Below are 24093 nucleotides of genomic sequence, written 5' to 3' on the forward strand. Positions count from 1 at the left end.
GCATGGGAAGGATACGATTCAGGGTATTAGCCAGTTGGACGGTCTCAAACAGACGTTAAACATAAAAACACGGTCTTAATCTGTAATCCATGTGTTCTGATGCACAACCTAAATTGCCTTTCACATCTGGAGACCGTTTAGAAAGAGCTGGACTGAGGATCTCCAGAAACTAATTTCCTTTCTGCATTGCATTTTCCAGGAAAGATGTGCTGGTTTGATAACAAACCAAGTCCGTTGGGAGGTTTGGGTAAATTCTGATCTGTCATGCGTGGCTTCTCTGGGCTGAGGTTAACCTTTGCTCTCTAAGCTGCTTAGCTCTCTTCCCATACTACCTTCATTTTAACAGCAATCCAGGATTATTTGAATTAAACACATGCCAAAGCCAAGTGTTTAAAAGCATGAAAGCAGCAGGCAAGTCACAGCTGGCTGTACTGTACAAGCTGCCAACCGTGGCTCTGTGGGCTGGACTCCTGTGGGTTCAACTTCCATTCCAGGGACCTGAGCACAAAATCTAAGCTGATGCTCCAGTGCATAACTGAGAGGACTGAGATAACTACACTGTCAGGACTGTCAGACTTTTGGATGGGATCTTAAAATAAGGTTGAATCTCCACTCAGGTAAGTGTAAAAGGATAGTCAGGGGATGGAAGTCCCCAAGCTGACGGGAAAACTAGCGGCAACGACTCCGGCGTCAACGGCCCCCCAAGTTGAGGAATTAGAACATAGACATAGAACAGTACAGCACAGAACAGGCCCTTCGGCCCTCGATGTTGTGCCGAGCAATGATCACCCTACTCAAACCCACGTATCCACCCTATACCCGTAACCCAACAACCCCCCCCCCCCTTAACCTTACTTTTAAGGACACTACGGGCAATTTAGCACGGCCAATCCACCTAACCCGCACATCTTTGGACTGTGGGAGGAAACCGGAGCACCCGGAGGAAACCCACGCACACACGGGGAGGACGTGCAGACTCCACACAGACAGTGACCCAGCCGGGAATCGAACCTGGGACCCTGGAGCTGTGATGCATTTATGCTAACCACCATGCTACCGTGCTGCCCTTTCTTGGGAGCTAGGTGTATGCCAGAGGGGTTTGCGCACTCCAGCCGGTGCCGAAGGGCCGGCGCGAGTTCGCGCATGCGTGGATCGACTGGGATGATCTCGCGCATGCGCGAAATGGCCGGTGTGGTTCCGCAAGTGTGCCGACCAGCCGGCATATTTTTGCGCATGCGAGGGGGGTTCTCTTCTCCGTGCCGGCCCCCGGGCAATATGGCGGAGCCTTACAGGGGCCCGGCGCGGACAAAAGAAGTGCTCCCACGGAACAGGCCCGCCCGCAGATCGGTGGGCCCCGATCGCGGTCCAGGCCATTGTGGGGGCCCCCCCGGGGTCGGATCCCCCCCTGAAGACCGCCCCCGCACACTTACCTGCCAGGTCCCGCCGTGTGTGAGGTGAGTAATTCTCGGCGGAACGACTCGCCAAAACTGGACGGCTGCTCGACCCATCGGTGTCCGAAGAATCGTTGGGGGGCCGTTGTCAACGGCCCTCAACTGGCATGGCGGGAATCCGCCGCCACCCGAAAAACGGCGCCGGAGAATATGGCAGCTGGCATCGGGGCAGCAGGATTCGCCCCTCCCTCCGGGGATTCTCTGACCCGGCAGGGGTCGGAGAATCAAGGTCAGGGTATACTCTCCAGTCCATGGCCAATGATTATGCTTCAAACATTATCACATTATTATTATCACTATTATCACATTATCACAAAAAATAAAAAATCTACAGCAAGATTCCCCATTTCTGAGACGAGGGGCTGAATTCTCCGCTGTCAGGATTCTCCATTTTGCCGTCAGCCTGGGGGTTTCCCGACGGCTTGGAGCAGCCCCACCGTGGGAAACCCAATTGACCAGCCGGTGAAATGGAAAATCCTGACCACGGAACGGAGAAATCCGCCCTAAGTGTTCCACGACAGCAAAACAGGTGCTGCACCTGGCCCGATTCAGCTACTGTTAAGGGGCTAGCACCAGCGCCACGTGGAATGCAATCAATTCCAATGAGAAACGGCGCTGGTTTTCACCGGGTCCAAGATTGACACTAACCCTGTTTCACACACCCGTAACCCTACCCCCCCCCCCCCCCCCCCCCCAACCCGGAGGGCAGCCAAACCCCCATCCTGCACCACATGCCGGCACCCATACTAGCAGCCATGGCTGGGTGCCCTGGGAAATGAGGCCACCAGCGACCCACCCCTGGGCTGCACACGTCGGAGTGTCTAACACTGTCATTTTCTGTTTCCCCCGTACCCAGAAGGCCTCTCATAACCCCCGCAGTGCCAGACAAGCCCTGATCTGGCAGATATGTCGCAGTGCTTCGCTGCGCAGCCGGAGTCTTCGGCTGCATGCTCGGTCCGGCAGATCCTCGAATGACAGGCTCTGCCCGTACATGCGGAGCCTCATGCGGCACCTCCTTTGCACCTCCTCAGCCTGTTAGGTGGCCAACTCTGCATCCTGGGCGGCTGCCTCCAGTTCCTCTGGGACAGACTCTGCTGCTGCCCGCTCCACTGTTGCAGCTTCCTCCTCCTTGAGCAGCTCCAGCTCGCACAGCCACATCCCCCAGGGCTGCGACGACTAGCAGGAAGACTAGTTGAATTCCAATATCCATTGTCTGCAGGGGTTGAAAGGCCAACAAGTTATCATGGTGCGTACCCACATGCCCAATCAGGTCCACCAGGCTTCATGGTGGCACCGGTTGGCATTGCGGGCTCCGCCTCCACAAGTTCCCCCCCCCCTCATCTCTGCACCATTGCCCCCGTCATTGCCCAGAACCATGGAGGCCTCCGGCCCTGGTGCTCATCCCTGCTGCCAGGGGTACCATCGGTTGGTGCTGCCGATGCCAGCAGAATGCTCCACGGCCTCTGCTCGGTGCCCCCATAGGAGCTACTGTAGGTGTTGCCCTGGGTTGGCCATCGGTAGTGGGGGGCTATGGCAGAGGGTGGGGTGCGGGGGGGGAGTAGGGGGGCACACATACAGCCAATGTCACTCTACAGAACCAGAGGCCAAGGTTGGTGGTCAGTAGGGTACACAGCAAGATGGTTGCCTTGCATGCCACGGCTATGGTGGTCTGTGATGAGACCATCAATTCACAAGACACGTGATTGGAAGTGAACAGTGGTTTTAATAGTTTTACAACAGAGCCTGCCTGCAACGAGATGAACTGGCAGCAGGCTCACGACTGCAGAGCTTTATACTTCCGGTTAGTGGGAGGAGCCATGGGCGGAGCCATGGGCAGAGCCAAGGGTGGAGCCCAATACAAACTCCTCATCTCCCCCTATGGGCAGAGCCGCGCAACGGCTCATATGCAGAGCCCACAAGGACACAATACATATAATACAACACAGTGTGAATTACTAGGTTTATAATTCACCACATTCACCCCCTGTAAAAAATCACGTCCGACGGGGGTGATGGGTCTACAAATTGAGCCGGTCCGGCGGCCGAGTCGTCCTTTGGGATCGGCAGAGCGCCGGGGTTGCAGCCTCTTCGGGTGGCTGGGTGGGGGCGGTCGGTGAGTGTACGATAGTGGACTCCGGGGGTGATTCGGACAGAGCTTTGTACCCGACTGGTTCGACGGGCGACGGGGAGCGCCGGAAACCTATAGGCGCGGGGGCGTGGAGTACGGGCAGTGAACCTGTAGGTGCGGGGGCGCAGGGCACGGAGGGTTGGGTGGGGTGTAGTGTGAGGGGTACCTCGGCGGTTGTGGTGGTGGAGTTGGATCCTGCAGGCGCCAGGTCCCGGAGGGAAACAGTGTCCTGGCAGCCGTCAGGGTATTCGATGAAAGCGTATTGGGGGTTCAAGTGAAGTAAGAGCACTCTTTCTACGAGTGGGTCAGTTTTGTGTGCCCGGAAGTGCTTCCGGAGGAGAACCGGGCCCGGTGTCTTCAACCATGCTGGGAGTGAAACCCCCGTGGTAGTGCCCCAAGAAAAAACAAATAGCCGCTCGTGAGGGGTCTGGTTAGTGGCAGTGCATAGGAGGGACCTGATAGCATGGAGCGCATCGGGGAGGACCTCCTGCCAATGGGAGGTCGGGAGATTCCTGGACCGGAGGGTCAGTAGGGCGGTCTTCCAGACCATCGCATTCTCCCTCTCCACCTGCCCGTTCCCCCTGGGGTTGTAGCTGGTAGTCCTGCTCGAGGCGATGCCCTTGTCGAGCAGGTACTGACACAGCTCGTCGCTCATAAAGGACGAACCCCTGTCGCTGTGTACGTAGCTGGGGAACCCGAACAGGGTGACGATACTGTGCAGAGCTCTGATGACTGTGTGGGAGGTCATATCGGGGCAGGGTATAGCAAAGGGGAAGCGGGAGAACTCGTCGATGACGTTCAGGAAGTACATAGTCCGATTGGTCGAGGGAAGTGGCCCTTTGAAATCGATGCTCAGGCGTTCAAAGGGCCGGGATGCCTTTACCAGGTGTGCCCTGGCTGGTCTATAGAAGTGCGGTTTGCACTCCGCACAGATCGGGCAAACCCTAATGATGGCTTTTACCTCCTCGGTGGAGAAAGGCAGATTTCGGGCTTTGATGTAGTGGGCGAGCCGGGTGTCCCCCGGGTGGCAGAGGTCATTGTGGATGGCTTTCAGGCGGTCGTATTGCGCGCTGGCGCACGTGGCGCGGGACAAGGCATCTCGGGGCTCGTTGAGCTGCCCCGGTCGATACATAATATCGTACTTGTAGGTGGAGAGTTCGATGCTCCACCGCAGGATTTTATCATTTTTAATTTTGCCCCTTTGTGAGTTGTCAAACATGAAGGCAATCGATCTTTGGTCGGTGATGAGGGTGAACCTCCTACCTGCGAGGTAGTGCCTTCAGTGACGTACAGCCTCCACAATGGCTTGTGCTTCGTTTTTTACTGAGGAGTGTCGAAGTTCCGAAGCGGAGAGGGTTCGGGAGAAAAAGGCGACTGGTCTCCCTGCCTGATTTAGTGTGGCTGCGAGAGCTACCTCTGAGGCGTCGCTCTCCACCTGGAAGGGGACGGATTCATCCACCTCCCACATGGCCGCTTTGGCGATGTCCTCCTTGATGCAGGTGAAGGACTGGAGAGCCTCAGCTGACAGAGGAAAGAGTGTGGCCTTAAATAGTGGTCGGGCTTTGTCCGCATACTGAGGGACCCACTGGGCATAATACGAGAAGAATCCCAGGCACCTTTTGAGGGCCCTGGGACAATGAGGGAGAGGGAGTTGTAAGAGGGGGCGCATACGGTCCCAGGACTCCGTTTTCCACGACACAGCCGAGGATGGCAAGGGTGGAGCCCAGTACAAACTCCTCATCTCCCCCTATGGGCAGAGCCGCGCAACGGCTCGTATACAGAGCCCACAAGGACACAATGCATATAATACAACACAGTGTGAATTACTAGGTTTATAATTCACCACAGTCTGTGCCTCAACACCACCCCTGTCCCATGGGGGGGGTCACCCCAGCCTCTTGGTCTCTTCCCCGTCAATATAAAATATTGAAAAATATAAACATTAATTTAATAAAATAAATGAATAAAATTAATTTTAAAACCCTGAACTTGTAAAACAAAAAGCTGCGACCATTTTTTAAAAATAGAGGCCGCACTGCGCATGCGCGCCCGATCATTGGCGCGCATGCGCATAGTTTTGCATGCGCAATGCGGCTGAATTTTTTTTTACATGTTCGCGGCCGTTTAAAGGCCGATTGCAGCAGGTGTTATTAAATGCCGGGTGCTGCACGGGGATTTGCGCAATCGGGAGCGCCGCAAAGGACGGCTCTGCAACCCCCCCGACACCCGCCCGCGACCCACCCGCGGGTAGCGCCCGCGAATTTGAAGAACACTGCTCTACACAAATTGTTTGATGCGTTTCCTTAAAATACAACAGTGACTACACTTCAAAATTACTTCAAAGGCTCTGTAGTGCTCTGGCGTACCCTGAGGTTATCAGAGCACAAAAATGCAGGTCTTTTATTCTTCTTTTACTGCCATGCTGCTTCAAGTGATCAGAATGGAGCTTAAGGAATCACAGACGTAAAATCCTTTTCTACGACTTGAAACAGCACGAGGAGAATTTATGCCTTAATTCCATAAGTTCCTTTCCTGGGTCAAGTCACCAGGGGAAGAAGTGGGTGGTTATTGAACTTGTGAGCATTGCTTATATCATCAGCATTTGATTATTGTCACAGTACTGAATTCTGAATTTGTAAATTAATATTTTTTGGGTGATTTAAGTGATTTGGTTGATCGGAGTTTGTCCACCTGTTTTAAATAGAGACGGTGCTATGTGGGCCCCTGACAACTGCATTTTTCTGTATACTGACCCCTGCTGGCAAGGAGGCCCATCACAACCCAATTAGAATGAGCAAAAATCAATCACAGTAGATATTGCGGAACCATTGGGGGTTCGAAAATACCCAAAGTTTTAACAAAGGTATCTTGCCACAGACTAGAGAGGTAGTCTGCTCCCCTCCCTCCCTCCCACCCCTGCTAGTGTTTGCCAGTGGCAACGGCAGAACATTGACAAAATAACCCTGACGACTCGATGACACCACAGGTGGCACTCTTGTCCCATCCCCACAGCAACAGCTGAGGTGGTGGTTCACAGCTGTGACACCGAAACCCAGTGCTTTCAGTCAAGGGGTTTGTGACATTATGATAAATGTACAGACCTGTAAAGGTTAAACATATGTCCAAATCAACAACTAGAGGGAGCTACATTCAGAACTGTGTAAAGCATCGATACTAACCTTTGGGGAGAGTATTGAGGAGAAGGCTAGAAGGAAGACTGTAGGAAAGATAGTGTGAGTGAGAGCAGACCATAGTTACTGTACTAGTGTAGAGGTTAGTAGTAGATGAGGGTAGATTGTACGTTTACTGACTCCAATTAAGTAGTGTAAATAAATCTTTAGCTTTGTTTAATATAAAAGCTAGCCGTGGCTGAGGCAACCAATTTTCCACTGCATGAAGCGATTAACATGTGCAAAGCCAGTGAACAAGCATCCTCTGAATATGCAGAGTTCAGGGCAAACGAAAAAGGTGCAATGTCGGGAAACATGGCCAACGCCATTAATGCTGTGTTGCAGCACAGCAAACTGCATCCAATGGCCGGCAGCCATTTTGAGAGTGGCATCACGAGCATGATGATATGCATGTGATGTGGCCACGCTCACAGTAAAAACAAACTGGCAATGTTCCAATTGGTGCAAATACAGTCACTTTGCAGCATAGTGCTGTTTCACAGCAGTTTTTACAGCAAGTACTTTTTATAAACCTGCAACAACTATAGGAAGATTCAGAATATACAGAGTGAAGGAACAGAAAAAAAAAACCTTAACTGACAATGATGATTCCTCCCAATATGCGCAGAAAGATACTTTTATGGTCGATGCAATTCCTCGGATTAATGCACTTGATTGTGATAACAAACCAGTATATCTGCTTTCTCAAAATTTTCGAGAGTGGTCTGTACTATCTGATATAAATGGTTCTGAAATTGCATTTAAGATAGATACAGGAGCACACGCAAATTTAATAACAGAAAGGGATTTAAGACAAGCATACAGCACACCACAAGTAAAGGAATCAACCTGTCGATTGACTGACTATAATGGAAATAACATAGAGGTCCCTGCTGTCTCATTGTTCAGAATGGCGACATCAGTATGCCAATTGACTTTGAAATAGTGGAAGATGACAAATCATCGTCACTTGGGGTGAATGCTTGTGATAAATTAAACTTGGTTGAAAGGATACACATAACCGAAAATTCGAAAGTCAAGCTTAAAGAGCCAGGACAAGGATTATTTTTGCTGATACCTTATCAAGAGCTACAAATAATAGTGATACCACAATTTCAGATACAGTACACATTACGGAAGCACAAGCCTAATTTGTTGCTGAAATTCTACCAGTAACTGACAACAAGCTACGTATCATAAGAGAAGAAACAGAAGGACTTGACATAACAAAGGATAATCAGATGCCTGAAAGAAGGGTGGCCCAAAGAATGCTGCTCCAGTTTTCGCAGTGTCAAAGATGACCTCACTGTAAGTAACAGATTCCTACTCAAATCTGTTGTTTTGGGGTCACCTAGGAATTGGAAAATGTTGTACACGAGCAAGACAATCTGTGTACTGGCCTGGAATGAACAAGGACATGGATAATCATGCGCAGGAATGTAGCATTTATCGGATGCATCAATCTGCGCACATGCAAGGAGAGCATGGAAGAAACTAAGTAATCACCTATCCACAGCTGAAAGTTGGAATGGATCTATTCTACTTTCAAGGTCATGACTATTTAGTCATAATTGACGACTTTCCAACTATCCAGAGGTTATTACACTCACTGATTCAACGACTCGTTCTGCAATCCGAGCAGCAAAATCTGTATTGCTCGACATGGAATTCCATTTCACGCTGTCTCTGACAATAGTCCTTACTTCACCAGCTGGGAGTGGACACAATTTGCAGAAAGTTATAATTTTAACCATATCACATCAAGTCCATTGTACCCCCAATCCATTGGCAACACTGAGAAAGGTATAGGAATAGTTAAGCTATTTAGTAAAGCACTAGATGACAACAAAGAATTATCATTAACACTGTTGACACACAGAGCTACTCCATCGTCATCAGGTTTGCCGCTTGCCCAGATGTTGATAGGAAGAAAAATTCATACCATGTTACCAGAATATGGATGAACAAGAACTACACAACCTACTGAGGTTACAAAGAGAAAACAAAAAGGCTACTACAACGGGCACGCAAAACCTTTCACGCTGTTCCAAGAAGGAGACTATGTCAGAATACTAAATCCTGATGGTGCATGGTCACATGTTGCTGAGGTATTACGACAAATATCCCCAAGATCATATTTGGTACAAACTGAAAAAGGCACAATGTTTAGAAAAAATAGACGAGCATTACTGAAGATGAAGAACTATGTTCCATTTCAAACTCCAAATATTATTGCTCAAGATGCCATTTTCCAAAACATTGCCTTTCCAAATCCTTCATTATCGACAACGAGTCAAGACAACGTGGAAGACAACTTGAATACTTCGACAAGAACACTGAGAAGATCAACGAGAACATGAAACCTCCAAATAAACTGAAGTTGGAATGACATATTAATAACTATTCATCTGTAATCACTACAGTGATATGACATTTCTTTTGCAACTGAATGTAAAACAAGATAATGATGCGTGCTTGCTAATGTAATATTCAAAGGAAAAGTGTTACAAAAAGTTTATAACCTTTTTTTACAAAGGGGGATTTGACATTATGATAAATGTACAGAACTGTAAAGGTTAATGTTATGTCCAAATCGACCACTAGAGGGAGCTAGATGCAGAACTATATAGAGCATCTCTTTTCATGGGGAGGAGGGCAGACGCTCTTGCCTTTACCTCCCTGACCGCCCGCTGTAGAATCCTGCTTGGTTGGCGATCAGCTGCACCACCTAAAGCTGCAAACTTGCTGTCCGACCTATCGAAATTTCTCCAGATGGTGAAAATCAAATTCACCATCCATGGGTCAGAAGAGGGCTTCCACAAAACATGGGAGCCATTCACCTGATTGTTCCGAGACCTGTTTGTGGCTAACACATAAATAAATAAATAGCCAGTAGCCAGGGAGAACTAGCCAGGACAAGATAGAAAGAGGAAAGCGAGGGAGGACCGGCTGGTGGGGGGGGGGGGGGGGGGGGGGGGGCGAGGTAAGGTAGCAAAACTAACAAGAGAAAGTGGAGAATAGCAGAGGGTCAAGGAGAGGGGAGCTGGAGGGGGAGTGGGATAGGGAGGATTGTACGCTGAGGCAGACAGCAACAAACTGTAAATAGAGAAACCTAAGAAACCTTTGGGACTGTACAATGAATGAAAACGAACAGCAATGTATATAATTTTGAAAATGCCAACAAAAAGATTTTAGAGAAAAGAACTATGTAAAGCATCGATGCTAAGCCTTCGGGGAGAGTGTTGAGGAGAAGGCTGGAGGCAGACTGTAGGAGAGATAGTGTGAGTGAGAGCAGATCATAGTTATTGTGTTAGTGTAGAGATTAGTAGTACATGACGGTAGATTGTATGTTTATTATCAACCGTTTATTACATAGGAGTAAGTGTCGAATCCAATTAAGTAGTGTCAATAAATCTGTAGCTTTGTTTAATATAAAAGCTAGTTGTGGTCTTTGTGAACATTACGCCAACCATCATCAGATCAGAACTCACTCATTGTACACACAAATATATGAATTAGGGACAGGAGTCAGCCACCATTCAACAAGCTCAGGTTTGATCTGATTGTGACTCTGTTCCATGTTATGCCTCCCCCTGTAACCTTTGACCCGCTTGTTAGTCAAGAATCTGTCTAGAAATATTCATTGAATGGGTTGAACAGTTCCATCCTGAAGTAGGGCCAGGATTCTCTGATTCTTGGCGGCGCACGGTTCGCTGCCAGTGGGATTCTCTCTTCCTGCCCCTTATCAATGGGATTTCCCATTGAAGCCATCCCACCCTGCCGGGAAACCCGTGGGCAGGGATGTGCTGCCAGGGGGAAAAGGGAATCCCAACGGCCGGAGAATCCCGGCCGTAGTGCAGAGGTTACATAACTCGAACGGGTGATGCAGAAACTTGGACTAATTGTCCAGAGATCGTTCAAACCCCACCATAAGGAGGTAGTGGTGCAGTAGCGTTGTCGCTAAACTAGTAATCCAGAGACCCAGAGTGATGCTCTGGAGATCAGACATGGAGAGAATGTGCAAACTCCACACAGGCAGTGACCTGGGGCCGGGATTGAACCCAAGTCATCAGCACTTTGAGGCAGCAGTGCTAACCACTGTGCCACCATGCTGCCCCTTCCAATCCACCTAACCTGTGTTGTGTTATGCTGCTTCAAATAACACAGGCTGCTACTTGATGTAGTCTTAACTAAAGGATGCTCCAGACTCTGAAATGAGTTCAACGTGTTTATTGAGCTATTAACACAGTTCTCAAATGAGTTCGACTCTCTGCTAATCTAACTGTAGTAACTCGGTCTAACTGCACCAGCTTGCTCTAAGCCACGTGCTGGGGTGTGATGCTGCTGATCAACCCTGTCTAACTCTCTCGATGTCTGTCTGTGGAAAGAGGCAGGGTGTGAGAGCCTCATCCCTTTTATAGTGTTTATATCATGCCCCCTTGTGGTGATGCCATCTCTGAGTGTCCTGACTGCCCATTGGTTGTGTCCTACTCTGAGTGCTCATTGGTTGCATGTTTGCATATCATGACAACCTGCACATCTTTGGAATGTGAGAGGAAACCCACGCAGACACAGGGGAAAAGTGCAAATTCCACACGGGCAGTGACCTGGGGCTGGAATTGAACCTGGGTCCCTGACGCTGTGAGGTGACAGTGCTAACCACTATTGCTATCGTGCTGTCCCTAAGTTGGTTTGATAATTGTCTTTAGGGAAGGAGATCGACCACCCTTACATGACCTGGCCTACATGTAACTTCAGACCAACAGCGATGTGGTTGACTTTTAACTGCCCAGTGAAATGGCCTAATTGTGGTCAGGAAGGTTATTGCCAGCACCACCTCAAGGGCGATTAAGGATGTGAAATAATCATTGATCTGAGTGACAAATTCCACATCCAGTGAATGAAAAAAGTTCTATTTCCTGTAGCTTTCTTGTCGCAGATCCTGTACCAGATGTGCACTGGTGCGTCCAAAATGTTAAACCGGTCTCTGACGAAGAAAGTATAAGTAAAGAATGAAGCAAGTGGAAATGTAATCAAACACCACTGGATCCATTTCAGTGTAGCTGTGCCAAACTCCACACAGACTCCCTCGGGATTTTCCAGGACTTGGCAGTCCTTTAGGCAAACATCCTGTCAGTGATTTAGTCATGCACGCTGCCAAGTTCCTGCCCCTGACATGGACAAATTGTTTACCTCACTGTTCTGTCCATGGCTAATTTAGATTACAAAACTGATCGCAAGAGTATTCCCAGCGCCTTCTGTTTACATATCAGATTTCCTGAAACTGCAGCATGACTGGCTTTGCATTAGATTACAAAGATGTAGGGGCGGGATTCTCCATCCATTCTTGCCGGTGGGATTCTCCGTCCGTTCACGGCAGCGGGATTCTCCCGTCATGCTGCGGTGAGCAGGAGATTTGGCTGAGCGCCAAATTCTCCGTCCTCGCTAGCAGCGGTAGCGGACGGACTCGCAACGGAGAATCCCGGCCATACTTTACAAACGAAAACAGTGACAAGATATTGTACACCAAAATTAAAACAAAATCCTCTGTATTCTGTCAATCCGAAATAAAATCAGAAACTGCTGTACTCAAATAGGCGTCGTAATGTGGCGACGAGGGGCTTTTCACAATAACTTCATTGTAGTGTTAAAGTAAGCCTACTTGTGACAATAAAGGTTATTATTATTATTAAATACGCAGCAGGTCTGGCAGCATCTGTGGAGAGAGAAACAGAGTTGGGTGGAATTTTCCCCAAAAAATGATGAAAAGTCATTTTCGGTGGGAAAACCGGTGCGAATCCCATCGAGCCGGCGATGAACCTTTAGGCACTTCTGTAAAACAAAAATTTCCCCACATGAAAAACGCCACGCCTGAGGCACAAAGTGTCTCATTCGCACACCCTGGGCATTATCTGAGCACTTCAATCAACCAGGTGCTGCATGTAAATTCCACAGAACTCACTCTCATTCAGGTCAGGAGGATGGCAGCTGGAAGAACAGCTCCTAGCTTTTCAGAGGGCCCCTCACTTGATTGCTGGTTACCGTGGAGGAGAGGCGGGCCACAATTCACCCACAGGTTGGCAGGAGGCCACCTCTCCAGCAAGGTCATCAATCCCGACAGGGAGACAGTGGCTGCACTGGTCAGTGCCAGCGGACCAAGAGGATGGGGCGGTTCAAAGTAGAAAAAAAATGAATGACCTACTGTGACCTGCAAGCCTCCTGTCTGCCCTTGGCGCTCCATCCTTCCGTCATTACACCTTCATCCACATGACCAGGCTCAAGTGAGTTCTCTATAGTCCAAAGACTTGACCAGACCATGGATTAAAATCATGTTCCTTGCAACATCAACCGATAACGCTCGGCCATCAACCAGCAGTGCCGCCCCTGACCACCCACGACACACCCTCGACATTCCCTCGGAGGATTGGGATGACATGTCACAGTTTTCACCTGCACCATCCACCATCGGAGACTCCAGGCCAGTTCGCCCACCAAGCAGCTCAGTGGGTGAACGTAGCAGGTCGGCTTCTGGATCACTATCTGGTGTGCCTCATACTGCTTCTGATACACATCAGGTGGAGGCAGGAGCATCCCAGGGATCGGGCAGTCTAATGGATCCCAGGACCCAGCTGCGCCTCAGCTGGGTGCCGTGTCTCTGAACACATTTGTCCCTTGAGATGCAATGGCAAAGCTGGGAATACCAGGAAGAGTGTCAGCAACATTCCTGTGACTGCAAAGCCAAATGGTGGAGTCCCAAAGCCTTTAGTTGCAGGAGATGTTGCTACCAATGTTTAGCACCCCGGTCAACACTGCAAGTGTGGTGTCTCCAGTGGAAAGCCTGGGGCAAGGTGTCAGGGCCACGACCAGAGAACTCCAAAGCATGGCTCAGTCCTCTGGAACAATTGCTGAGGTGTTAAATACCATGGTACAGACAATGACAGGCCTCCAGAACTAGCAGCACCAGATGACATTGAGGCTTCTGGAGCTCACTCCAGCTGTCTCTCCATCCCATGAAGCAAGCAAGAGGCCCATGAGCACCCAGAGGGAGGAGGAAGCACTGGAGCACATCCCAGGGCCTTCTAACTAGGAGCGCCTGGGAATGTCAAGCCCTTCTGAATCCCCCATTCCTGATGCCGGCGCAGCTCAGAGGCGGCGGTCAGAACAGGATGATGTGGCAATATCAATACCACCCGAAAGCAGCCCGGGGCCCTCCAAGTCCCGGCCTCCAGAGGACACCGTCAAGGACATCTCAGTCAACAGGGCATGGAAGGCAGCAGGCCACGGCCACTTCTGTTATGCATCTGGGAATATAATGAGGTGTAGTGGGAGGGCTAACAAGAGGAAGGAGTTGTAGGGGCAAAGAGTGGGCATGGAGGTAAAGTTCACCCTGTGCAGTGCTTCAATCCAGAGTCCTCCCCCTGTCTCTATGCCTAGTTCCTCTTTCCATTTTTTCCTTGTCTCGTCCCGGGGCAGTGTACCTCCTCCACAGTCACCCGTACAGGTCTGCACAGTTTCCCTTCCCTAAGTCGTCCGCATCCAGCAGTTCTTCTACTAACTAGTGTCCTGGTACCAGGGGGTACGTCATTATTTCCATGCAGTAGAAGTTTTTGACCTCAATGCATCTCACGTCACTTCCTCTTGGTAACTGGAACCTCGCCGTGAGTTCTCCCAGGGTTGCTTCTCTATCATCCGTGTACATGTCCCCAACCGTCAGAGTCCCTTCGTCCTGCATCCACCTTTTTTGAAGGTGGTGTACATTATTGCGTAGTGAACCTGTGATTGTTGCAGATGGGGGCCATGGTGGACAATTTGGTTAGGCGGAAGTGTTGCCTCATTTGGTACCATGTCCGGAGCATGGCTACTACTACTGGGCTCCTTGAATATTGAAATGAAAATGAAAATCGCTTATTGTCACAAGTAGGCTTCAATGAAGTTACTGTGAAAATCCCCTAGTCGCCACATTCCAGCGCCTGTTCGGGGAGGCTGGTACGGGAATTGAACCGCGCTGCTGGCCTGCCTTGGTCTGCTTTAAAAGCCAGTGATTTAGCCCAGTGTGCTAAACCAGCCCCTATTTGGCTAGGGGCGATGAGAGTGCAGCTGTGACTTGTGCTGAGAGGGTTGTCCCTCTGCAGGAACCATCTTTACCCACTCTGCTACCCGTTCTTTAACTCATCACCATACAGTTTCTATGGTAGCCGTCCAGTTGTAAAACTGTAGGTTCGGAAGGGCCAAGCCAGGTATACCCGGATCTGATGGAGACAATAGGGAGCTGTCAGGACATTCAGAGGGAGATGTCAGCGACACTCCAGCAGATCCATATCTGTTTGGAGGAGTCCCAGAGGTTATGGGTGCAGGAGATATCGTGGGCAATGTGTGGCACTGAGGCCAACACTGCTAGGGTGGCGACCGCAGTGGAGTGCCTGGTGCACAACGTCAGCACCATTAGTGAAGGTGTCCAAGGCGTTGCGCAGTCGGTAACGGCCATGGCTGAAGGTCTCAGCAGAATGTCCGACTCACTGGGGGATGTGACCCAGTACCAGGCTGACCTTGGTGAGGTTCTGCAGGACAGGTCCTGCTCTCAGATGGGAACGGTCAGAGCGCTGCGAAGCTATTCCCAGTCACATGTGGGCATTGCTGAGTTGCTGCAGAGCATGTCCCACTCACTGAGGAGCATCGACGAGGGTGTCGACACCATGGTGTAGGCATCGGGGAGCCGCAGGGGTGGCAGAGCCAGATGATGCAGGGGCAGCCAGGGCTCAAAACAGCTGTCCCTCCATCCCAAGGTGAACCCTACGGCCCAATGAGCACCGACCGGGAGGAGGGGGTGCTGGGTGCCAACTGGACCTGTCCAACGGAGTGGCGATGGTGGCGACCGGTTCCCCCGAGTTCCACCCCTCTGATGAAGGGATGATGGGGCGGTGAGAGGGGGTTGGGGGATGAGGGGTGGCGGACCCATCGGGAGAGTGGGGAATTGTAAAACACATTAAACACCCTTGTGCACAACCAGTATGACGCGTCTGTCACTTTCTCCTGCAATGTGGGCCAACCTCCGAACCCTTGGCCCATCTCGCCAGGTATCTGGAAGGCTGAGGAAACAAGGTTCACACAGGGCGCTGGAGAGATACAAGATAGCCAGAAGGGAACTGAAGAAAGGGATTAGGAGAGCTAAGAGAGGGCATGAAAAATCTTTGGCGGGTAGGATCAAGGAAAACCCCAAGGCCTTTTACACATATGTGAGAAATATGAGAATGACTAGAGCGAGGGTAGGTCCAATCAAGGACTGTGACGGGAAATTGTGTATTCAGTCTGAAGAGATAGGAGAGGTCTTGAACAAGTATTTTTCTTCAGTATTTATGAATGAGAGGGGCCATATTGTTGGAGAGGACAGTGTGAAACAGACTGCTAAGATCGAGGAGATAATTTTTAGGAAGGAAGATGTTTTGGGCATTTTGAAAAACTTGAGGATAGACAAGTCCCCCGGGCCTGAAGGGATATATCCAAGGATTCTATGGGAAGCAAAAGATGAAATTGTAGAGCCATTGGCAATGATCTTTTCGTCCTCACTATCAACAGGGGTGGTACCAGGGGATTGGAGAGTGGCGAATGTCATGCCCCTGTTCAAAAAAGGGAATAGGGATAACCCTGGGAATTACAGGCCAGTTAGTCTTACTTCGGTGGTAGGCAAAATATTGGAACGGGTATTGAGGGATAGGATTTCTGAGCATCTGGAAAGACACTGCTTGATTAGGGATAGTCAGCACGGATTTGTGACGGGTAGGTCTTGCCTCACAAGTCTTATTGAATTCTTTAAGGAGATGACCAAGCACGTGGATGAAAGTAAAGCAGTGGATGTAGTGTACATGGATTTTAGTAAGGTATTTGATAATGTTCCCCATGGTAGGCTTATGCAGAAAGTAAGGAGGCATGGGATAGTGGGAAATTTGGCCAGTTGGATAACGAACTGGCTAACCAATAGAAGTCAGAGAGTGGTGGTGGATGGCAAATATTCAGCCTGGAGCCCAGTTGCCAGTGGCATACTGCAAGGATCAGTTCTGGGTCCTCTGCTGTTTGTGATTTTCATTAATGACTTGGATGAGGGAGTTGAAGGGTGGGTCAGTAAATTTGCAGACGATATGAAGATTGGTGGAGTTGTGGGTAGTGAGGAGGGCTGTTGTCGGCTGCAAAGAGACATAACTAGGATGCAGAGCTGGGCTGAGAAGTGGCAGATGGAGTTTAACCCTGAAAAGTGTGAGGTTGTCCATTTTGGAAGGACAAATATGAATGCGGAATGCAGGGTTAATAGTGGGGTTCTTGGCAATATGGAGGAGCAGAGAGATCTCGGGGTCTATGCTCATAGATCTTTGAAAGTTGCCACTCAAGTGGATAGATTTTTGAAGAAGGCCTATGGTGTGCTAGCATTCATTAGCAGAGGGATTGAATTTAAGAGCCGTGAGGTGATGATGCAGCTGTATAAAACCTTAGTACGGCCACATTTGGAGTACTGTGTGCAGGTCTGGTCGCCTCATTTTAGGAAGGATGTGGAAGCTTTGGAAAAGGTGCAAAGGAGATTTACCAGAATATTGCCTTGAATGGAGAGTAGGTCTTAGGAGGAAAGGTTGAGGGTGCTCAGTCTTTTCTGATTAGAACGGACAAGGATGAGGGGCGACTTGATAGAGGTTTATAAGATGATCAGGACAATAGATAGACAGTCAGAGACTTTTTCCCTGGGTGGAACAAACCATTGCAAGGGGACATAAATTTAAGGTGAATGGTGGAAGATATAGGGGGGATGTCAGAGGTAGGTTCTTTACCCAGAGAGTAGTGGGGGCATGGAATGCACTGCCTGTGGAAGTAGTTAAGTCGGAAACATTAGGGACCTTCATGCGACAATTGGATAGGTACATGGATTATGGTAGAATGATGGGGTGTAGATTAATTTGTTCTTAATCTAGGACAAACGTTCGACACAACATTGTGGGCCAAAAGGCCTGTTCTGTGCTGTATTTTTCTATGTTCCCCTCCCCCACCTGGGCACACCATGTGCAGATGATGGGTGTGAGCGAGCACTCAGCAGACTGGTAGGGGTCAGGCTATGGCAGAGATTGAGGAGCACTGGTGCTCAGCTCTCTGCAGGTTATCATCACTCCCCTGTCCTCTACAGTGGCCCGCTCGTTGATGGTGATGACACAGTCCCAGCACACGTGAGAGATGTGACCCATACCCTGAGAGGGTGGGAAATGGAGCTGGAGGTCGATAAGGTAGCGATGACGGACCAGGCCACGTCCTAAGTGAAGCGGTGCAAATATGCGGGCTACCTGTCCTGCAGCCTCCGGCTGGTCCTCTGGTTCCTCCCTGGGCCCGTCCTCCAGCTCCCGCTAGTCTGGCGCTGCCTCATCATCCTCGTCCTCGTCCCCATCCTCCTCCTCCTCTTTGGAGGTGGCCAAATGTTCCTCATCACCAACCTCCATCTCGTCGCTCTACTGCTGCATGAGGTTGCGGCAGACACAGCAGCCCACCACAAAGCGAGGGGAGGGGGGGATGGTGGGAACTGCAGTGCACTCCTGTGTCATTAGCCAGGTCCTAAGTGGGTACCTCTTATCCCCCAAGTGCCAGCCACCCATCCTAGAGTGGTCCTTGAAGAGGTCGGGGATGACCAACTGCCTCAGGATGTAGCTGTTGTGGACGTTCCCTGGGAAACGTAGACAGATATGCATGGTCTTCATGTGGTGGTTGCACACGAGCTGCATGTTCAGGGAATGGAACCCCTTTTGGTTACGTAGGGCATCCCCAGGAGAGCCAGCGAGCGCAGGGAAACATGCGTGGCATCTATTACTCCCTGGACCTGGGGTATCCCGGCAATGGTGGAGAAACCTACCACCCAGGCAGCTTGCTGGGCTTGGTCCATGTCAAAATCTATGTAACTTTCCACCTGGGCAAATGGGGCACCCGTGGTCTGTCGGATGTACCTGTCGCCTGCGAGGTGCCACGCAGGTCCCCGTTCAAGCCCTGGAAGGATCCTGAGACGTAAGAGTTCAGGGCAGCGGTAACCTTGACAGCCACAGAGAGCGGGTGTCCTCCTCCTCCACATGGTGCAAGTCCACCAGGACATGGCACAGGTGCTGCACCGTCTCCTTGTTGAGGAGGAGCCTCCTGTGGCACACACTGTCCGTATTCTGTTCAAACAACCAGTGACGCCTGTACACCCGGGAACATCGCGGGACTCCCTCTCTGGCTTCCCCCGTCGCCTAATGGGTGGCCAGGTCCTCAGGGCGTGGGCCGGAGTCCGGCACACAGGACGCAACCTCGAGCATCTGCTGATGCTTCTGCTGCCGCTGTCTCCGGCGTCTGTCTGCCCAGCCTAGCAGCAGCAACACCAGGGCAAGTTCTGCTGGGTCCAAAATCCCTGCCATAACATTCAATATCTGTCAGGCATTGGGGAGGGTGTTAGACTGACAAACAGCGGTGGCTCCCACCCCGGGACCCTCATTCCCCCATTGATTCTATCCTCCCCACCCGGAAATCCCAGCCCACGCACCCCCGGCTGCACAGGCCCTCCTCACCGGATCCCAGACCTTGTACCCAGGGCACCCACTCATAATGTCACCTGGCCGGGCACTGGTCCCATCTCTGTGGCATTCACCCACGTTCTGGCCGTGGACATGTCCCAGGAGCTGTGTCCCATCCTTTGGGTGTTCGGATGTTGCTAGTTGCGTGTGTGGCGTTGCCTTACACAGTGTTCAGGCACAGTGTCCAGGTATCAAGGTCTGATTGGGATGTTAGGCATTAACTCACACATGCTACAAGGCCAGGCCTCCTTCGGGAATCCATTTAGGTTCTGTGCAGTGCTCACTTAATCACAGTTGCCAATTCCCTGTTAGCAATAAGCTTCAGCCGCACGGCCAGAGGCTTTGGCAGTCGGTGAGGGTTATGGCTGGTTGGGTGGGCAGAAGGGCAGGGGCAGGTGTTGCCTGCAGAACGGATACACACTATCCAGTGGTTGGCATAATGGTGCCATATGCGGTGGCCTCTCCGGTTGCCTTCCCCAGTGCCTCCCCCGAACATCCCATGGCGGCCCACCCCTGCAAAGGGTCCCCCATCCCCAGCAGGGGATCTCCCCCCCCTCTCCGCCGAGGGTCCCCACTCCCCACCAAGCACAGGGGTGACAAGCCCAGCACCCCTGGGCTTTTTACCTGTGAGCAAAGATGGCGACTCACCTCCTCAGCTCCCCACAGATGCCTTTTCACCAGGTTTGTCTTGTTATGCTCTAGGTGTAGCGTAAGCGGCTTCCTTGTGGTGCACTTGACAAAGGAAGGTTCAGACGTGGAGATAACTTCAACACGTTTAGTAAACTATATACATTTCTATAACTTGGGTTCAACACTACTGTTAATCCTACTATAGCTACTCAGACTGACTAACCTGACTGCTACAATCCACGTGGTGGGAGTGATATCAAATCAACCCTGTGTCTCTACTCACTGACTGTCTCCACTGGAAAGAGGCAGATCATGTGTGTGGTGTCCTTTATATATGAGTTGGTCGTGTCACCTCTGTGTGTATCGTGAATGCCCATTGGTTGTGTCCTATCTAACTGATCTATTGGTTGAGTGTGTGTGTGTCATGTCTCTGGTGCTCCCTCCAGTGTCTAGCCAGTCCACATGTATTTACCCCTTGTGTATTTACAGTGATGCACATCACCACAAGGTTCACATTTTTAAAAAGGAGTGCTAATCGGCGCCAGCGTGACCACTTGCTGGGGAGCCCGATGAATGGCGAGAGGCTGTTGGATAAGGGGTGGCTCCCATTAATTGTATGGAAAAGGGTTTCTCACCCGGCTACGGCGAGATCCCGATTTCGTCTACGGGAGCAGGCCAATTGTATCGCAAACTGTTTGGCACCTAGCGTGGTTCTTATTTTCGGCCTCTCCCACTATTCACCTCGTTTTGCGTGAGCAAGAGTGCAATGAGGCCGGAGAATTGCGCCCTAAATCTTTGACCTTGAGACTTCACCCTGGGTGAAGTTGAAAGTCAAATGGAGAACACAAAATGTTGCACAATACAGACGGTCCCAAGGTTTGGTGCTCGACAAAGCTCGTGGACAACCCTACATCACTCAAACCACAGAAATTAGGATACTTGAAGCACAAATGGGAAAATGAAAAACTCTCCAATGTGAGGTAATGCATTTTGGAAGGTCTAATGCAGGTAGGGAATATACAGTGAATGGTCGAACCCTCAAGAGTATTGACAATCAGATAAATCTTGGCGCACAGGTCCACACTTCACTGAAAGGGGCAACACAGATGGAGAAGGTAGTCAAGAAGGCATACGGCATGCTTGCCTTCATTGGCCGGGGCATTGAGTATAAAAATTGGCAAGTCATGTTGCAGCTGTATAGAACCTTAGTTAGGCCACACTTGGAGTATAGTGTTCAATTCTGGTTGCCACGCTACCAGAAGGATGTGGAGGCTTTAGAGAGGATGGAGAAGAGATTTACCAGAATGTTGCCTGGTATGGAGTGCATGAGGAGCGCCCTCCTCATGCTATGAGGAGAGGTTGAATAAACTTGGTTCGCTCTCACTGGAATGAAAGAGGTTGATGGGCCACCTGACAAAGGCCGAAGATTTAGGACGCAATTCTCTGGCCTCATTGCACTCTTGCTCGCGCAAAACAAGGCTGGTGAATAGCGGGAGAGGCCGAAAATAAGAACCATGCCAGGTGCCAAACAGTTTGTGATACAATTGGCCTGCTCTCGTAGGCGAAATTGGGATCTCGCCGTAGCGTGGCGAGAAACCAATTATCACCACTTAAGCCCCATTTCCATACAATTAATGGGAGCCACCCCTTATCCAACAGCCTCTCGCCATTCATCGGGCTCCCCAGCAAGTGGTCACGATTGTGCCGATTAGTACTCCTTTTTTTAAATGTGAACCTGGTGAAATTATGAGGAGCATAGACAGAGTGGATAGTCAGAGACCAGAGACAGGGTAGAGAGGTCAAATACTAGGGGGTATAGGTTTAAGGTGTGAGGGGCAAGGTTTAGAGGAGATGTACAAGGTAAGTGTTTTACACAGAGGGTAGTGGGTGCCTGGAACTCGCTGCCGGAGGAGGTGGTGGAAGCAGGGATGATAGTGACGTTTAAGGGGCATCTTGACAAATATTTATAGGATGGGAATAGAGGGATACGGACCCCAGAAGTGCAGAAGATTTTAGTTTAGACGGGCAGCATTGTCGGCGCAGGCTTGGAGGGCCGAAGGGCCTGTTCCTGTGCTGCACTTTACTTTGTTCTTTTGTTCTTTGAGAGACTGCAGTCACTAAGAACAGACCATGAAACATATAATGACTCACTTTCCAAACTGTATGTATGAAGGAAGCATCACAGCAATACAATCACTACTGCTGATTATAAAATGTTAGTTGTTTCTCTGGCTACAGGCAGTCATAAAAGAGAGAGAGAGAGACAGAGTACCTGATGTGACCATCAATTCACTCGAGACAGGAGCGGAAGTAAACTGTGGCTTTAATAGACTTACAACTGAGCCTGCCTGCGACCAGAAGAACTGAGGGCAGACTCACAAGACCGCAGCAGTTTATACTTCCGGTAGTGGGAGGGGCCATGGGCGGAGCCATGGGCAGGGCCAAGGATGGAGCCCTATACAAGATCTTTATCTCCCCCTGTGGGCAGAGCCGCGCAACAGCTCACAGATGGAGCCCACAGGGACACAGTGATACGTAGTGTGAATTATGCACTATACATTCACCATATTCACCCCCTGTAAAAAAAATCAAGTCCGTCGGGAGTGACGGGTCTACAGATTGAGCCGGTCCGGTGGCCGAGTCGTCCGCTGGGATCGGCGGAGCACCGGGGTTGCAGCCTCTTCGGATGGCTGTGTGCTGACGGGCGGTGTGGATCTGAGGGTGGACTCCTGGGGTGGTTCGTTCAGAGCTTCGTTCCTGACCGGTGCGGCGGGCGAAGGGGGGCGCAGGAAACCTGTAGGCGTGGGGGCGCAGGGCGTGGGAGGGTCGGGTGGGGTGTAGTGTGAGGGGTACCTCGGCGGTGGTGGTGGTAGTGGTGGATCCTGCACGTGCCAGGTCCCGGAGGGAAACGGTGTCCTGACGGCCGCCGGGGTATTCAATAAAGGCATAGTGTGGGTTTGAGTATATCCGTAGTACCCTCTCTACTAGTGGGTCCGTTTTATGTGTCCGGACCTGCTTCCGGAGGAGAACCGGGCCCGGTGTCCTCAACCAAGATGGGAGCAAAGCCCCCGTGGTACTGCCCCTAGGGAAAACAAATAATCGCTCGTGAGGGGTCTGATTAGTGGTACACAGGAGGGACCTAATTGCATGGAGCGCGTCGGGGAGGACCTCCTGCCAGTAGGAGATCGGGAGATTGCTGGACCGTAGGGTCAGTAGGACGGTCTTCCAGACCGTCGCATTCTCCATCTCCACCTGCCCGTTCCCCCTGGAGTTATAGCCGGTTGTCCTGCTCGAGGCGATGCCCTTGTCGAGCAGGTACTGACGCAGCTCGTCGCTCATGAACGACGAACCCCTGTCGCTGTGGACGTAGCTGGGGAAACCGAACAGGGTGAAGACACTGCAGGGCTCTGATGATTGTATGGGTGGTCATATCGGGGCACGGGATAGCAAACGGGAAGCAGGAGAATTCGTCTATGACGTTGAGGAAGTACACATTACAATTGGTCGAGGGGAGGGGTCCTTTGAAATCGATGCTCAGGCATTCAAAGGGCCGGGAAGCCTTTACCAGGTGGGCCTTGTCTGGTCTATAGAAGTGCGGTTTGCACTCCGCGCAGATCGGGCAATCCCTGGCGATAGCTTTTACCTCCTCGGTGGAGAAAGGCAGATTTCGGACTTTGATGTAGTGGGCGAGCCGGATGACCCCCGGGTGGCAGAGGTCATTGTGGATAGCCTGTAATCGGTCATCTTGCGCGCTGGCGCATGTGCCGCGGGACAAGGCATCTGGGGGCTCGTTGAGCTTCCCCGGCCGATATATGATGTCATAATTATAGGTGGAGAGTTCGATCCTCCACCTCAAGATTTTATCGTTTTTTATTTTGCCCCGTTGCGAGTTGTCAAACATGAAGGCAATCGATCTCTGGTCGATGATGAGGGTGGACCTCCTACCTGCGAGGTAGTGCCTCCAGTGCCGTACGGCTTCCACAATGGATTGAGCTTCTTTTTTGACTAAGGAGTGTCGAAGTTCTGAAGCGGAGAGGGTTCGGGTGAAGAAAGCTACTGGCCTACCTGCCTGGTTCAGAGTGGCAGCGCGAGCGACATCTGAGGAGTCACTCTCCACCTGCAAGGGGACGGAGTCATCCACCGCCCGC

General features: G+C 50.8%; 1 protein-coding gene across 1 annotated transcript in view; it reads left to right on the forward strand.

Moving 5' to 3' along the window:
• Positions 1 to 356: 356 nt before the first annotated feature.
• LOC119978522 (olfactomedin-like protein 3) overlaps positions 357 to 24093 on the forward strand; it is a 61436-nt gene continuing 37699 nt past the window's right edge. Inside the window, exon 1 of the mRNA XM_038820222.1 lies at positions 357 to 617. The gene's annotated coding sequence lies outside the window, so the exon portion shown is untranslated. The remainder of the gene's footprint in view (positions 618 to 24093) is intronic.

Source organism: Scyliorhinus canicula, chromosome 15, assembly GCF_902713615.1.
Source record: "Scyliorhinus canicula chromosome 15, sScyCan1.1, whole genome shotgun sequence".
In the NCBI taxonomy this organism is placed as follows: Eukaryota; Metazoa; Chordata; class Chondrichthyes; order Carcharhiniformes; family Scyliorhinidae; genus Scyliorhinus; species Scyliorhinus canicula.